The sequence below is a fragment of the Triturus cristatus genome, chromosome 3_1 (assembly GCF_964204655.1).
Source record: "Triturus cristatus chromosome 3_1, aTriCri1.1, whole genome shotgun sequence".
NCBI lineage: Eukaryota > Metazoa > Chordata > Amphibia > Caudata > Salamandridae > Triturus > Triturus cristatus.
The window spans coordinates 172,253,764-172,271,731 of NC_140583.1; the positions used below are offsets into that span (position 1 = coordinate 172,253,764).

Below are 17,968 nucleotides of genomic sequence, written 5' to 3' on the forward strand. Positions count from 1 at the left end.
CATCAATCCCCATCAATTGCTGTCGTCCGCTGCTCACCATCCGATGGCAAAAGACACACAATTGATGGACGGAATGCAGAACAAATCAAAACATTCACCCTTCAGCCAGGATAGCTTGATTCCAGTGGCACAGTGAGCCCAGGACTCACGTCTGACGCACTTAGGGCGAGAAAGGAAAAGACACAAAATTGATGGACGGAATGCAGAACAAATCAAAACATTCACCCCCCGTCAAGAGATCTGGGTTAAATCCATCATTCTTTTGCTCACAATGCCACCCCAGTTTAGACCTGGCCATATGCAAATTAGTCTTGACCCTGTGCCTCATGGGAACAGTCCAGCCCGAACTGCCAAGCCAGGTCCTCCCTGGACCGGAAACAAGCATCCTAGGACATGTTTCGGGGTTTCACCCCTCTTCAGCCAGGATAGCGTGAGTCCTGGGCTCACTGTGCCACTGGAATCAAGCTATCCTGAATAAGAAGAATAATCAATTCCAATAGCATCAGAAATGCGATAATTAGTCCAGTGTCTACATTAGAAGTCATTAGCCTAAAAGAAAAACTTTTAGTCTATCCCTACACTATCTCTAAGGTGACATCCCTACTTAGCATTTTCCCTCCCAGGCAAGAGAGTAAAAAGGTGTAAGAAGTGAAGACTTCCTTAGAAGCACACTCACTTAGTCAGAGCTCGTTCTAAGACGCTCCTTCTACCTCCCTATCTAAACCTCAACTGCTCCACCCTCGGGGCACTGTCCCTAATCCAATTCCCAAAAACGTAGAACACGCCCTTCGGCATACCTCTTCAGCCAGGTCTTCTTCCAGTACTTTTCCAGTGAAACTTGTACTCCATCCAACGACGGTTAGCTTGACCTTGGATCCCAGGCACCATCTCTGCTGAAAGTATCATCCGTAAATTCCAATGTACTCCCATATTGGCTTCTCGTACCATCCTAACTCCTAAAACAAAGACATAGTCACTCTAACGAGCTAAATGTCCTTGCACCTGCAACAGAAACATAGGAACGAAAAACTTTTCACTTTTCTAAGATTTTCCATCCTCCTGAAACCCAAAGCATTTACCAAGGGAAATCATTTTCGGCCTACAACATTTAGCAAACATAAGAAATGAACAGGCCGTTCTCTCTAAACGTATATGCGATCAGGCCTTTACACTGTTAAACACACTCCTAAATCACACTATAAGCATTAGTTTCATTACTCCTTGATACGTGAGTAAGCAGATTACACGTATAACTTTAATGTGGTGCACAATTAACCTAATACATTCCATTACATGAAAATCAATCACTACGCATTAACTAAAAAAAATACATTTTCAGTGATCTACGACATTACTCTTCATGAAAAGCATGGTTTCATTTCTAATCAACCCGATGTTAAACAACTCTAGCGATACATTTCTAAGTCACATCTTAATACTACTTCGATTAATATGTGGGTGCGGACTAACAGTGAATATGATGCACCCCAACAAATTTCAGAATACCGTGGCGCTCTTTCAATGGTAAATATTTACAATGTATATACTTGAGAACTTTTCAATGAAAAAACTGCCACTAATTAGGAGTTTCCTATAGTGAAAAGTTATCAAATTTTCTTATTTTTTTTTCCTCTCACAAAATCTAGTTTGCCTATTAAATTTGTCAATGTTTGTTTTTAAATGAGTAAAGAAGTGCCACTCACTTTGGAAGTGCACTGCTCAACACCTTCTTACCACTAAGGGCCGGACTGACCGTAGCAGAAACCGGGTGTTTCCCCAGTGGGCCGCCAGGGTGGGGGCTGTTTTGGACCCCTGTGGGGGGGATTGTTTCCGGGGGCTGGTTTTATTGGCACCCTGTAACAAAAGCCGCTGCAATTTTTCCAAATGAACATCCCCCCTGGTGCCCGGTCGGATTCAATTGCCTTGGCCATTTGCGTTCCTATTCCGGCCCTGTTACCATCTCTTTAGTGGTCTCACCTACAAACCATGCAACTTGCATTTTGTGATGCAGGAAGTCTCTGGGCAGGACTTCGGGCAGTGAGGAATAGTGAACAGCTGCTGAGTAGTACTGCCCACCTTCGACCAGTCATTGTTTGAAGGGACTAGAGATTAAACTTTGCAGTGTGTGCACTTGCAAACAGCAGCTATCCTTTCAAAAAGAAACATTCCCTAACTTTGCAGCCAAAATTTGATTATACACTGCTCTAAGAGATCCCAATATTTATATGAAACAAAGGACACCTAGGAATATTAAGGGACCAGGGGTACATGTATTCCTAAAGGAACAGGGGTCTCTTAAGTGAGGAATGTCATAAAACATTAACATATAGGGCCCGATTCACAGAACTAACTTAAGACAACATCCTAAACGTACTACTTTTGGTATTCACAGAAGGCATTTAGTAGTAGTAAAGTTAGAATTTTGTCTTAAGTATGACTTAGAACAGACTTAAGACAGACTTAAGACAAACTTAAGACAGACTTAAGACAGACTTAAGACAAACTTAGGACAGACTTAAGACAGACTTAAGACAAAATCCTAACTTTACTGCTGGTATAGTGTTACATATGTGTCGTAACCCTTTATGTCCTGATGATGATACCTACAATTAATAAAGGGAGCTAAACGTCGTTGACTATGGTACCTTGACTCCAATATGTAAATTGTTTGTTTTGTAGATATATATAGAGCGCCTTATTACCTGTGAAGGTATCCAGGCACTGTCCAAGTGTACAAGAAGATTAAGAGCCTCATTCCGATGTCGGTGGGCCCACCGACATCGAGCATAGCTGTCCGACTGCCGCATTACGATGCAGTTGATCGGGCTGCAGCGGGCAGAGGGACCATCTGATGTCTCCTACAGGCTCGAGGAGCCTGTCGGAGTATCGGTCGGAGCGTAATCCTTAGAATGGGGTCGGTGCCTGCAGAGGCACCATCATAGTGTTTACGATTTCCATTTTCCCTCTGTCTTTACAAGGCGGTCCAATCGCCATGTAAAGGCAGACTTAAAGGGACTTTGGGGGCCCCTAGCAGGGCCCCGTCCTCTGTAGGCCTCCACTATGGGGCCAGGGGGGCACATATGGTGCCCCCATAAACATCCATACACTTTGTGCCAGGCACCAGAAGGAGTCTTGCACACGGTGCATGGATGTTTGAAAGCATGCCTTTTTTACTTGTGGCTCGTGCTGCGGTCCTTTTCCGGTCCACAGTACAAGCCTCAATTGAAATAGCCATGTTTCCGATCATAATAAGGCGGGTGGGGCCACCGACTACATGTCGGGCGGTCTCCATGCCGATGCATTGGCGGTCGGATGCACATCTGACCACTATCGTAATGAGGGCCTAAGTGATTTGCCCAGAATCACAGGACATTGCACCAATGCAAAGACCCATCTGGCTACAGTTTGTGGCCAAAACCATTGTGTTCTCACTTTTGTCACTTTGATATGCCTGAGTTTTAAAGTCTTATGTGACTTTTCCTTAGTTTGTCTTCCCACTGCATTGTTTTGTTATTTTACTTAAATAAATGTAAATTAAATATTCTATTTGGATGACATACATAGATTTTATTACAACTCCATGTATGACTGTTTTATGACATTCCTCACTTAAAGGACCCCTGTTCCTTTTGAAATACTAAGAAAACACAAAGCAGGTGAATCAGAAAAATATACAGAGTTTATAAAGGTGGGGTGAACAAGGGCTGAGCTCATTTCATTAGGATAAAAAGTTTATTCAATTTAGGTCTACACATAACTTGTTAATTTGCTGCAGTGTAATTACGCAGAATTACAACTTAATTATGTGAGGACCGTAGCCCTACATCTAGCTCTATTTCCTTAGCACAAAAGGCACCCTTGCATCCAAAATGGGTCTGAGGATGCATTATGCACTAAAAAACTGTTACTAAATGCAAGAGATTGTGAACAGCAGCATCCAGAAGTCGCTTGCGCTCCATTGCTGTGCTCCTGGGCTAGGCATTTTCCCTCCAAATTAGTCTAAGTGATGAGCACGGGCCTAATCACATCATGTTCTGTAATTTCACCGGACAAGAGTAACACAAAATACTGAAATTGCTATGATTAATCCTGCATAATTAACATTTTGCCCAGACCTAATTTAAACATGTTACTGTATAATCTTGCCTGGTTATTCAGGCTGGAGGAACACCCTTTGAAGGTTTACGTTGTTCTTTTAGCCTCAAAATGCTCATCTTTCCACTAGGCTCTGTGTGTCTCTGGAGATCAAAGAGGTGTGAATAGAGGTTCTCTGGTGCTGGAGAGTTACTGCTGGCAGTGCAGGGCAACAATGTAGGTAAAATCTTTGTGTCCTCTCAGTCTTTTTTGGAGTAAGAGTTTATAATTGAGACATATATAGGGCCAGATTTACTAAGATTTCGTGTCAGATGTGCATTATTTTGTGGATGCAGATCTGATGCAAAATCTCTTTGCATGGCTTTGTATGAAAAAGGTAACATAACACAGTGCATTGAACTTCCTTTCATTACTTTGCATTGGGTGAGCATTCCATGGGTGGAGCATGGGCGTTCCTTTGCATCCACCCATCGAAGGTGGCGCAAACCCATATTTACAAGGATATGAAGACATGGGTTTGCGCCAAAATGGTGTTCCTGCCTGAGGCTGGAATAAGGATGAGAAATATCTTTATTTCTCCTCGTTATTTCCTCTGCATTCTGCAGCACACTACAAAGTGGAAATAGGCTTGAAGGAGAGTTTTTTTTAGGTAGTTACCTCATCCTGCAGGAATCTATTCTGGCCACAAAGCAGGTACCCCTGCACTTTGGCACTAAGGTGCCTATATTGCACTAGGCAGCCAAAATGCGCAGGAACATTGAGAAAGCAGAACTGCGCCATTTCTTTGTAAATATGTCCCACAGTGTGAGTCGCAAGGATTTGCATCCTGCTGTAACCATTCTTGGCATGCTTCTTCAGGAGGCTAGCACAAAGTGTTTTGAAATTGATCAAGAGGAGTCCATGTTGATAGTGCTCCCAGTATTCATTTTCTCGTGGCTTGGGTGGCTCTGTGAAAGACTCTCTAGAATGGGACTGCCATCCTTTTAGAAGAGCCATCCTTTAGTTAGAGAGGATTGAAATGATGAAATATAAATGTTAGTGAGGCAGCTTCCATTTTAAAAATGCGCCTTACACATATGGTTAAATAGGTGTTATATAGGTGGGCATCTTTGAATGATGCTACAAAATCTATATTGGATCATATGATTGTAAATAAAGAATAAAGTTTGAATAACATTAGCTGCTCTTGAAGAGTTCCACATTTTTAGCCACATTTTATTCCAAAGAGAAGTATCTACATCAATCTTTACTGTAATTCCTGGCAGAGTCACAAGTTTATAATGAATCTGTGAGGGAAGGAAGATAAGGTAGAAGAGAGATAAGCCAAGGGTTCAATAGGAGAGGAATCTTCTAATAAATTAATATAAGCAGAGTGAATAACTGACATTAAAGAACCATACTCAGTTAAAAAAGTAGAGGAAAGGCAGAATCATTGTTTAACTATAGTGAAAGAGACCAGAATTATTTTCAAAATCCATTTCAGAGCTTTCACTTACCAAGCTTTCCAAAAGATAGTTCTGTTTTTCAATGTAAACCATTTATTGTGGGAAATAAAAGAATTTAAGAATTGAGCTCTAGAATTGCTAGGAAGTATAAAAATTGGATGTAAAAGTTTACAAGCATTTTATAAAATAGGAAGCAAAAGAGAAAGAGGGTTTTGAGAGAAAGAGAGAAATTGTTGCAAAGAAAAAGGATACATAAGAAAACTTTCAATATCCACCCAGATGGGAGGTTGAATAGTAATGTCTGCATTGAGAAAAGATGTAGCTTGCTTAAGAAAAAAAAGCACTACGATAGGCATGCAAATTTGGAAATTAACTCCTCTTAAATACTTGGAACACATAAGTCTTTGAAGAAATATACAAACCTTTTTAATTGGTCCAGAGGAAAGTATTTAGCAAGTAATAATTATTATTTTTTAAAGAAAAAGAAGGAATAAAGATAGGAATGTTAGATAAAACAAATAATATTATAGGGACAAGCCCCCCCCACCTGCAAGTGCTAAGCCATTTTTGGGCTCTTTGGGATAGTTTGCGCTTCGGCCCCTGTAACTTTTTGTCCACATAAGGTATCCATACCAAAATTGCGTCCTTATCTTCCAACCTCTTGAGAATTCTAAAGGTACCTAGGGTTTGTGGATTCGTCTAGAGGGAGCCATGAAACTGGCCAAAATACAGTTAATTATTGGTTTTTTTTGTTGGGGGGGGGGGGGGACTGGGAAAAAAAGTCCTGCAGAAGAAAGAGTCTGTTTTTTTCCCTGCAAAAGGTATCAACAAAGGGATTGTGGTGCTAACATCACCATATTTCCAGCTTTTAGGAACAGGGAGATTTGTGTCAGAAAACCAACATTTTCTACACAGTTTTGGCATTTTACTGGGACATAGCCCATTTTTCCAAATTCTTTGTGCTTTCAACCAAGGTAAGTAGTAGTAATGGGTGTGAAAGCAATAATGGATCTAAAAAAACTTGACATTGCTGAAATATAGAAAAAAGTTTTGAATTTAGCAAGGGGTCATTTGTGTAAATTCTTCAAGATGTTTCTATAGATACTAACAATTGAAATAAAACAATATTGAAATTAAGTTGTTACAAACTGCCATTTGTGGCAACATTTTCACCTATAACTTCTTCTAAGTATGGCATATAATTAAAATCAATATACTGTTATGTCTGCTGGACCTTTCTGATTGCGGGGATACATAGGACTTGTAGGTTCACCAAGAACCCAAGGTGTCTAGAGTTAATAACTGAGCTGAGTATAGCAGAGGTTTTTCACCGTGTACCAGGTATACTATATAGCAATTAATTTCGTAAAATATAAAGAGTGAAAAATAGGTACCAAGGAAACCTATATATTTCCAAAATGGGAATAAAATATAGAGTTTAGAACCAGTGGTTATTTGCACATCTCTGAAATTGTGGTTACCCATACAAGCATGTGAATTCGAGAAAATCTTTCAAAATGACTTATTTTTTACACATTGTCTTACATGTAGAAGGTAGAAATGCAAAGAAAGTCAATTGGTAATAACACTTCTGTGTTCTCCTAAGTCCCCCTATAAAAATGGTACCTCACTTGTGTGGTTAGGCCTAGTTAGCTAGGGTCCAAAACCCACCTCTAGGCACATTGCAAGGAAAGGGTCCGTTTTCTGTGGAAAAATGTGATGTGTCCACATTGTGTTTTGGGACATTTCCTGTCACGGTCACTAGACCTACCCACACAAGTGAGGTACCATTTTTATTGGAGGACTTGGGGAAATGCTGGGTGTGTGGAAGTTTGTGGCTCTACACAGATTCCAGAACTTTCCTTCACAGAAATATGAGGAAATTCAGGTTGTTATTTTTACAAACTTTGAGGTGTGCAAGGATTTCTGGGTAACAGAACCTGAGGAGAGACACACAAGTCACCCCATCCTGAATTCCTCTGGGTATTTAGTGTTAAAAATGTATAGGTTTCCTTAGGTGCCAGGAGAGCCAGGATCCAAAATTCATAGCCAGGCACATTGCAAACAAGCATTGGCATAGCCAATAGGTCTCGCCTTTAGGACCTTATAAGTATTAAGTTATGCAGAACAATATCCTTGGTGCAACAACATCAACTGTTGGTTATGCCAATGCTTGTTAGGTCTGGCCTAAGACAGCTTTAGCTGTTTGTTAGACTTGTGATAGCAAAAACAGAGAATACAAGTGCACTTCAACATTAAGCATATTGCTTTTACATTGATGCAAATGTAAAGAGAAGCTAGTTCCTCTTGCAATTCTTAACCAGTGGCACCCACAGACAGTGTTTGAAACCCCACCTCTGTCTACCCTGCCATCAGCACCTCCTTTCGCCCCCGGGCGAATTGAACTTTGTAGTTTTATGAATAGCCACAGTGGATGAGTGTGTAGATGTCCCACCGACGAGCCAGAAGCGCCTGCAGCAACATAGATGGAAGAAACGCAGTGCATTTGTGCCTTCATCCATGGTTGCTATGGTTACATGATTTGTTGCAGCAATATTTTTTCGGCCAAGTGGTTAGAGAGGAGGTGGAGTTGCTGTGTTAGGATCACTACTGCTATCTTACCGATATGGAGACCAGCACCGCCCACACCAAACATGGCACAAGACCTCCCCTCTCAATAGCTTTTCTGAAGCACAGATACGAGCTGCTTCCTCGTATTGTTCCAGCACACCTACTGCACATACACAGCAGCTCCAATGTCTGGGGACTTGTGTGCTATGCAAAAACCAAAGGAAATGATGGACGGAGTGTTGAACATTGCAAGCACTCACCCCCAGTCAACTGATCTGGGTTTAATCCATCACTGTTCTTTAGCCCACTCTGCCACCCCAGTTCAGAAATAGCCATATGCAAATCAGTCTGACCCTGTGCCTCATGGGAACAGTCCAGCCCGAACTGCCAAGCCATGTCTTCCCTGGACCGGAAACAAGCTTCCTGGGACCGGTTTCTGGCATTTCAGCCGTCTTCAGCCAGGCTTGCTTGAATCCAGTGGCAAAGTGAGCAAGGGACTCACGTCTGAGCATACCCTGCCAACTTATGGCGAACAAAGCAAAAACCAAAGGAAATGATGGACGGAGTGTTGAACATTGCAAGCACTCACCCCCAGTCAACTGATCTGGGTTTAATCCATCACCGTTCTTTAGCCCACTCTGCCACCCCAGTTCAGACATGGCCATATGCAAATCAGTCTGACCCTGTGCCTCATGGGAACAGTCCAGCCCGAACTGCCAAGCCATGTCTTCCCTGGACCGGAAACAAGCTTCCTAGGACCGGTTTCTGGCATTTCAGCCATCTTCAGCCAGGCTTGCTTGAATCCAGTGGCAAAGTGAGCAACGGACTCACGTCTGAGCATACCCTGCCAACTTATGGCGAACAAAGCAAAAACCAAAGGAAATGATGGACGGAGTGTTGAACATTGCAAGCACTCATCCCCAGTCAACTGATCTGGGTTTAATCCATCACCGTTCTTTAGCCCACTCTGCCACCCCAGTTCAGACATAGCCATATGCAAATCAGTCTGACCCTGTGCCTCATGGGAACAGTCCAGCCCGAACTGCCAAGCCATGTCTTCCCTGGACCGGAAACAATCTTCCTAGGACCGGTTTCTGGCATTTCAGCCGTCTTCAGCCAGGCTTGCTTGAATCCAGTGGCAAAGTGAGCAAGGGACTCACGTCTGAGCATACCCTGCCAACTTATGGCGAACAAAGCAAAAACCAAAGGAAATGATGATTGTGTGCTATGCCTCTCTATCAAACACATGGCAGCACAGTGTTCCCTCCTATTTTAGTCTAAGCAGTATGTATACTCTACCCTAAGCAGCACTGCCATTCATGCTCCTGGTAAGCCTAGCCAATTTCCACCCATCTGTTACATCTGAGGAGCACCATGATAGCACAGCACTCAGTAAGAGAGCTTCTTTCATGGTCTAGCTGTAGTGTACTGCGATCATTGCCTGAGGTGGACAGTGATGAGGGCAAACGTTTTCTACAGGACACACGGACACAGGTGTTAATAGGGGTGATCACTCAGGTGCTGAGTTAATGTGCAGAAAGCCTGGACTCCAACAGTGATCAACAGCTTCAGTGGCGATATGCCTTGCACACTTGCAGTACCACTATGCATGCACTTCTGGAACATCTGGCGTTAATGTGGTAACAGGTGCAAACAGCATTTGTGCATGCCTGTCTTTACATGTGCACTTTATTGCCAGGTCTATTGGCTTTACCCAATACTGGTTCATCATGTCGCAAACATAGGAGCGGGTACAACACATTTTTATTGGATAATGTGGCAGCATGTTTCTTTTGTTGTGAAATGGGGGAAAGGCCATGGACCAGACTATGTTTCTGGTGATGTGTATGCAGGAAACCCCGGCGGGCAGCAGTGCAAATGGAGTAAGAAGGGAAAACAAGCGTGCGCGCCTCGCGCTAAAAGTAAAAAAAAAAGGCGTGCAGCGCGCGCTTGGGAGAGCAGTCTGATCTTTTTCAAAGCACATACTTGTGCTTGTGGTGCGCTCCTGCTCGCTCCCGCAAGGTGGATGCCGCCACAAGCACAAGTTTGTGCTTCGAAAAAGAGTAGAACAACGGCTAAAGGTCTCCTATGCAGTGCATGTGTGCTGCGTAGGTGAGACCTAAAAACGGCTTTCCTCCAATGTATTTATTGCATGTTAGGCTCACTACAGCCACCAAAGAAGTCTGTATTATTGATGTCTTGTATGTATATATTCCACCTAGGTGGTCCCCTTAGGTACAGGCGATACAGGGGAATTTTGTTGAGTATATTCAAAGTATAAGGGAGAAAGGGAGGGCCAGAGGCGGTACTTATTTAGAACTGGCATGCAGGGATTTTAACACTTACCCAACAGACTATATCGTCAATGAAGAGGTGCTGGCTGAGGATTATTGGATAGGTGTCCCCAAACCAGTGATGTGCATGACAAAGGCCACCAAGAAAGGGAAGCCTTTTCCATCTTGTCTCATAAACTACTGGTTTTGTTTTTTGGATGGACGCACTCCCTCTGACAGCGCAGCTAAGGTGACTTATAAGAATGGCAGAAAGGCATCACAAATTGATTACTTCCTAGTAAACTTAGAATGTTGTGGAAATGTAGAGGATATGGAAGTTACTAAGAGGGTGGAAAGTGATCATGAACCCCTTTTAGCTAGTATAAAGGCCAATGCTGGAACCCAACCATGATCTAGTATGAAAAGCCAGAAGGAGTGTGGGCCTGAGCCTCTCCCCCTCAACAATGGGAGAAACATTCGATGGAATGAAGAGAAATAGCTCAATGAATTTCCTGTATTTAGTGCAATTATGATAGGATATGGATCTTCCTTTCTTAATGCCCCAGGCAACACTAACTTTGATGTATTGCTTATGTATGATCTAATAATCCATTAACTAAAACTCCTGTGGTCTCAGCCAGTATTAACAATGGAGAGGAGCTTAAACATGCACAATTGCCCCAGTTGGTATGATAATTAATGTTATAACATGACGTGCAAAGTTTTGCAGGTTTTAAACCAGTGTTGTTGTAAAATAGCTAGGGAAAGGCTCATTCAGGCCCTTAGGTGAGAGTATAAGCACCTGCTATGAATAAAGGAACAAGCAGCACAGAATACCCTGTGGGTGAAGCTCAAAGAAGCGGCACATACAAAGAATACTAAAGGTTGTGGGACGTTGTTAATCATTTAGAGAGAAGAATGACAAACAAGCAGGAGTGCCACATAGACTCAAGGGAGTGGGTTATCCTCGTAGAGACTGAATGAGAAACAGGTCATAAACTATCCCGTTCTGAGGCACCCACAATAGATATATATTTTTCTAAACGCCAATAATAAATGAGTAGCAGGTGCTGCTCATTTATTAATCACTGCTCCTTTGAGGGAGCTCCCCATAATGCCCCACAAGGGCTTTATTTGTTATATTTTGTTTGCTAAGAGAAGCCCATAGCATAGCAAGGGGCCCCACCAAACCTTTTTTCAATGTTTTTGGGGGCTGCAGGGAGTCCAGCGGCTCCCTGGGTCATTAAATCCATGACCTAAAGTGAGCTTGCCATATCTTTTAAAGCACTCCTTGTTGGAGCTCAATGCTTTTCACCTGGAGTGCAAGCCCTTTTGTGGTTGTTTTTATTTTATGATTGTATTTTGTGGGCTGAAAAATGTTAAAAGAAAGACTCAGAAACATGTTGGTTTATATTTAAAAAAAAAGAAAACAATATGTCTCTGAGACTTTCTTTTAACATTTTTCAGTACACAAAATGCAATAATAAAAACAATGTTAAAAAAAAGATTCACAGACTTTTTTATTAAAACATTATTATTTTTTTATAATCGCTATTATTTAACATTGCTTTGCGTGATTTACTGAACTATACACTAGATTAAAAATATTTGTGATTTTTGTAGAAAGATGACAATAGGTTTACTTATTATATTTTGGTGTTGTGACTCTTTGGCAAAGTCAGTAAGTCTACCTGAGTGCAACCAGGACCTTTGAGATCAACTGCATGCAGTGCAGGCCAAAAGCCAGTGGTTGTCTGCTTGCAAGTGTTTGAGGGTTGCTTGGCCATTAAGTAGGTCCTGTGACGGGTACTCGGGAGGCAGTAAGCGAGAAACAGGAGAACGGCATGGGAACAGTTTACGGTGACTGGCACGTGGTCGTGGAGCCTGTGGCGCAGGAACCTCAAGGGCTGAGCCAAAGGCACAGGAAACTGGGCAAGGATTTAATCTATCAAAATGTCTCCCCCGAGATGCTTTCCGGATAGTAGGGAGATTTGCATTGAGGCCAGCACTATTTTTGTCTTTGTGGACCAAATTTGTTTGTCCTGATGATGACCCACTAAATCACACTGGTCGAAATGCCGTCAACGCAAGACAGGCAGATGGGATAAAACGTTGACTGCTAGGTTCTGCTAATGGTGAACCAATCAACTGATTGTGATACCCTCTGCCTGTTTTTCTTGTTTTACACTGAATATTGCATGTATCTGTTTGTCTGGTGTGACCTTGGAAGCCAATGTTTTATGTTCGTATAATATTACTGAATAATGACTTTGACTTTTTTTTGCCTAATTCTGTCATCTGGCACCGTTTCTTCCCTTATTTTCATTCATTTTATTTCGTTTTTGTCAATTTATGCTGTATTTCTGCCTGGAACCATTGTTGTTTTTAGAAACCATAATCAACAGAGCACCACCCACACCTTTGAGAATTGCCATTTATGAGTGCATGAAGTGGTCCTGGCAGACTCCTCCTCCTCCTCACTCATAAATGACTGTGAAGATCCCCTTGGACTCTACAATCTGGAACTCACTATCCCTTCTTCGCCTCAGAAGCATCTATCCTAGTATGCTGTGCCGAAGAGATCCGAATCCCTTTGTTCTCTAGCCCCAACTTCTGTAATGCTGGGGTTTAATTTCCCAGTTGTACTAAAATGCTTTCCCAGAATGTTTTGGCAGCGCCAAGAAACCTTGAGTGTATGCGCGCTATAAAGGCTTCATTTGGATATTTTTAAGAGTGCGGCCGCCTCGCACCCACACCATGTCCCCCTGTGCTCCGGGACAAATGCCCACTGGGGCCTGTGCAGGTTCTGAGCACGTGCCCCTCCCTGGTCATTAAGAGCTGCGGCTGATGCTAGATTGCAGTGACAAGTGACATCTTTGACAACACCAGCTTTGATCTGGCTGTCTCGTGAAGTTACTCAGAGCAGCTTGTTAGAGAATAGTCGTCTTCACAGTTAATCGCGCCTAAATTAAACATGCACTATGTGGATGGGGGCCCGGGGCGCAATGTCCCTCATTTCCCTGACATGTGCTGTGTCCGCCACATTCCAATGGCACCCTTGCGCAATGCCTTCTGCTAAATTCCATGCTAAAAACAAAATGTAGCAAAAAGTCCCGACGATTACATCAGCTGTTTTCATGCAGGCCGAACCTGGCGCTGTATTGTGACCGACATGACTTTACAGTAAACATATGTTTATAAGTATTTGTAAAGCAGCGCGAGCCACTTCATAGACTCTAACAAGATGCTCCTTAAAATAGTAGAAGATTAAGGCAGTTCTGTACTTAGTGCCTACAACAGCCTGAGAATGTGGCTGCTACAGAATTACTTTAATATTGAACATGTAAGTAGCGCATACACCTGCGTTACTTTTCTGTTACTTGTAAGATGGGGTCCCAAGGGGATCGGTGCACGAGCAGCTGTCCCCTTGGGAAACTTCGCGCGGTGGAACAGCACACAGCGCGTGAGGGCTCTAGGCAGGCAGGGGGCGGGACTTAGCAGCACGAGCAGTGCAGGCTGCAGTTAGGGAAAACAGTGTTTTTTTCTGTGAGGAGATTGGGAGGCTGTTGTTTTTGTGACACAAGCCTTGCCAATTTTTCCTCATTTTCTGCTAATTTTGGTGTGTTTGTCTTCAGGCTTTGCTTCAGGATGGCAGAGTCAGAGGCTGTGAAGGAGGCATTGCACATTATTTATGATGCAGGTCGTGAGGATCTATTGCAGCCTGGTGTCTCAACAGTTTTAGCGCCAGTGGGGAGACGCCCGAAGAGGATGGCAGCTCAAGGAGTTTTGAAAGCAGTGGCAGCTTGTTTACCTGCGAAGAGCCGGTCGCAGGGGGCTATGGGTCGTGCTTAGGTGGAAACATCGACGCTGCAACATAGAGGTCGTGTGGTGCGTTGCAGCGGAGCCAGCAGGCCACAGGCTACCAGATGTCACTCACTTTCTGACAAGTCTTCAGGTCAGTTGAGGGCGGTATCTTCTCTCCGCATGGGGCGTGCTAGGAGGAGAGTACAGGGCAGGGGTGGTACTACCTCCAGAAGACTTACTACACCAAGTTCCCTGTCAAGCAGGGGAGGGGGGGTGATTATGACATTGGGGTAAAGGAAAATTTGGTTTTGCCGGCGCCTACATCAGCTTTTAAGAGAATGCATGTCGTTGGCAAGGTGCTCACAAACATTGCTAATTTTCAAGGAATGTCTTCCATTAATATTGCGCCTCCTGTGTCTTTTGAGGGACGCTCTGCTGTTTTAGTGGATTATTCTAGTGACAGTGGTGATGACAGTGAGGGGGTGCAAATTTTGGCAGCGGGAAAGCACAATAGTACGAACGATAATTTTGCTCCGGTGCAGGGTACTGCAGGGGAGGGAGCTGTTCCTGAGGTGCTTTTGGCCCCAGTGCCTAGGGGCCCGCCTGGAGAGTATGTCAACTCATATTTACAAGACAATATCAACACTTTAGCTGTTGATTTAACAAACTCAGCGTTTGAGGAGGTTCAGGAATTGGATGGTGCTGACTCACTGTCTCACAATATATACCCTACGTCACGTTCTGAACCTCCTGGATATTCTTCAGGATTTGAATCTATTTTTCCGGAATCTCGTTCTCCTCCTTGTTTCTCACAGTTTTCTTTTGACTCTGCATTAGGGCCAAGTCGAGGGCAATGGGTCTGGGTGGATCATGCCACTCCATCTTCGGCAACGGGAAGTGCCACGCAGTTTCTGGATGGTGGTAAGTTGGTAGCGGCGTCTGGCACGAGCGGCTGGAAGTCTTCATCCTACAAGGTCCGGCAGATGGCGGCGGGCGTGTCCAAGTACAAGAAGGCGAAGCATGGCGCGGTTGTTGGTAAGTGTGTGGTGTCACAGAGTGGATCAAAGGCGGATTTTGCTTTGACCAATTGGGTTTGTTATGATGGCGGGGTGGGAGACGGGGAAATGCCGAGTGGGAGTAATAACGATTTGGTCATACCTGATGAATATGCTGGTCAAGGTTTGGTGGACGAAAATATACATGAAGGTTTTCTATTTGATGAAGGGAATTTTGATGCAAGAGCTATGCGTCAAGAGCAAGAAGCGGTTACAGAGGGGTCGGGGTCAACTGTTGTTGCTAGTATTTTTCAGAGGTCACGAGCGGGCAAGACAGCGGAGCAGGAACGGCTTCAGGGGCAACAACGGCGAGAGGATCCTCAGGAGTTCCAGAAGCGGGCTACTCAATTGACATCAGGTAGGCCTCAGTGGTGGTCTTCGTGGCCGCAACCTTTGACAGACAAACCTAGTGTACGTTCGGTGGGGGGGGTGATGACTCAGTGAAGGACGGTTCGAGTTGCGGGGCGGGGGAGGCGTTTGGTAAATTTGCAGAACAGGTGGGAGTGGTTTCAGGTGCTGTGGGATCCAATAAGGCGACAAGCATTGATAAACAGGTTAGCACTGATAAACAGGTCTTGGATGGGTCTGAATCCTCATCTGGGCAAGTTTCAGGTGCCATTCACCCCATGCTTAAAAAATTACCTTACATGGGTTTGTCCATGCCCCTGGGTACGCATTTGGCTGAGAAAACTAAGAAGAGGATTTGGGACCACGAATTCGTAGACGTATTCAAGCCCCTTCATAGGGATATTCAAGCAAAGGAGGGGTCCAAGGAAGAAGAGTGGGAGCTTTCGAGGCGTCCTAGGGTCCCAAAAAATATCGAAAATTGGACGGCAGCATTTTTCATTTATGCAAGCGTCTATTGTGAAAAACATCAGGACAGGGCTGTTGCAATGTTTAAGTATATCGATATCATACGCAAAGCACATTTACAGTCCGGGGGGTTCGCATGGCTCAACTATGATGAGGATTTTAGGGCTAGAGTAAGTCTTTTCCATGATAAGCCTTGGGGGGATGTGGATCAGGAACTGTGGCTTCAGTGGATGTCCTCGTCTCAGACACCTGCGACAACGCATACTGCAAGCGGGCTTCCAATTACTTATCGGCCCTTTCTGCCTTGCCCCGCCCAATTTGGGGCGGGTGTTGCGGGAAGAGGACAACTACCAGTTACAAGATCCTGTTGGAACTTTAATCGAGGTTCCTGCATCAGCAATTTTGCAGGCTTAAGCACGAATGTTCTCAGTGTGGTGGGAAACATGCCATCATTCAGTGTTTTGCCAACCAAAGATTTGGGGATCAGGGAAAATCACCAAGAGGTAGGGGAGCTTTTCCGCAATTTATCTCAAAGGGCTCATACCCCAATTAAGTTATCGGTCATGACACAGTGGTTGGAAAGGTATCCTGATACGGAATCAGCTTCAAAACTCTATTGGGGTTTCAAGGAGGGTTTTAAGATAGGTTATCAGGGTCCCCGTTATAATAGATGGTCTGACAATTTAAAATCGGCGAAGGAGTTGCCTCAAGTGGTGCAGAAGAAATTGGATTTGGAGATACAGGAGGGCAGGATAGCAGGTCCATTTAAGCACTGTGCTTTGAAGAATTTGATGATATCTCCATTGGGTTTGGTTCCCAAAAAATTGGCAGGTGAATTTAGACTAATCCATCACTTATCGTGGCCGGAGGGCCAGTCTATTAATGATTTCATTTCCCCGTCAGACTCCAATGTGTCTTATACGTCCGTTGATGCTGCCCTGAGGATGGTACGCACAGCTGGGAGTGGTGCGGAACTGGCTAAATGTGATATCCAGTCAGCGTTTCGTTTACTGCCCTTTCACCAATCAGATTTTGAGCTATTGGGCATGTTTTTCAATGATTCTTTTTACATAGACAGAGTCCTCCCAATGGGTTGTTCGGTGTCATGTGCACTCTTTTACTCAATGTTCAGTACTTTTCTCAAGTGATGTTTTTCGGGAAAAAGTGGTCACAAACAGGTATGTCACTATTTAGATGATTTCTTGTTTATTGGCAAAGCTCAGTCACATCAGTGCCACAGATGCCGGAACATTTTCCAACAATTGGCTGAGGAGTTCGGCGTTCCTTTGGCTCGGGAAAAAACTGAGGGTCCAGGTACTAAACTTACATTCTTAGGTATTGAAATTGACACGGAACTTATGATGGCTAGGTTGCCGGCGGCTAAAGTGACTGAGATTAGGTCATTTTTATTGGAGATCATTGACAAGAAAAAAGTTCAGCTCAGGCAGGTTCAGTGTCTTTTGGGCTATTTGAATTTCGCTTGCTGCGTGGTGCGTGCTGGCAGGACCTTCTGTAGACGCTTGGGGATGGCGATGTCTGGGGCATTGCTTCCTCATCACAGGATTAGGCTCACCAAGCAGATTAAGGAGGATTTACTAATTTGGCTGCAATTTTTGAAGGATTTTAATGGAGTCTCTCTATATTTTGTGGAGGATGACACCATCTGGCATTTTCAGATTTTTTCAGACGCTTCTGGAGCGCATGGCTTCGGCATTTTTTGGGAGGGTCGTTGGTGTGTGGAAAAATGGCCTCCACATTGGCTACAACAGGGCCGAAGCATAGCCTTTCTTGAATTGTTCCCTCTCATAGTGGCTGTTTTAGTTTGGGGGGAGGAGTTTAAGGATAGGAATGTTCTTTTTCATACTGACAATATGGCTGTTGTGGAGCTAATTAACAAGCAAAAGGCAAAAGA

At 43.9% G+C, this 17,968-nt stretch overlaps 1 long non-coding RNA gene across 1 annotated transcript in view; it reads right to left on the reverse strand.

The window, feature by feature from the left end:
• Nucleotides 1–802: 802 nt before the first annotated feature.
• Nucleotides 803–17,968, reverse strand: part of LOC146859885 (uncharacterized) — a 384,601-nt gene continuing 367,435 nt past the window's right edge. Inside the window, exon 7 of the long non-coding RNA XR_014979064.1 lies at nucleotides 803–956. This is a non-coding gene — a long non-coding RNA (uncharacterized LOC146859885). The remainder of the gene's footprint in view (nucleotides 957–17,968) is intronic.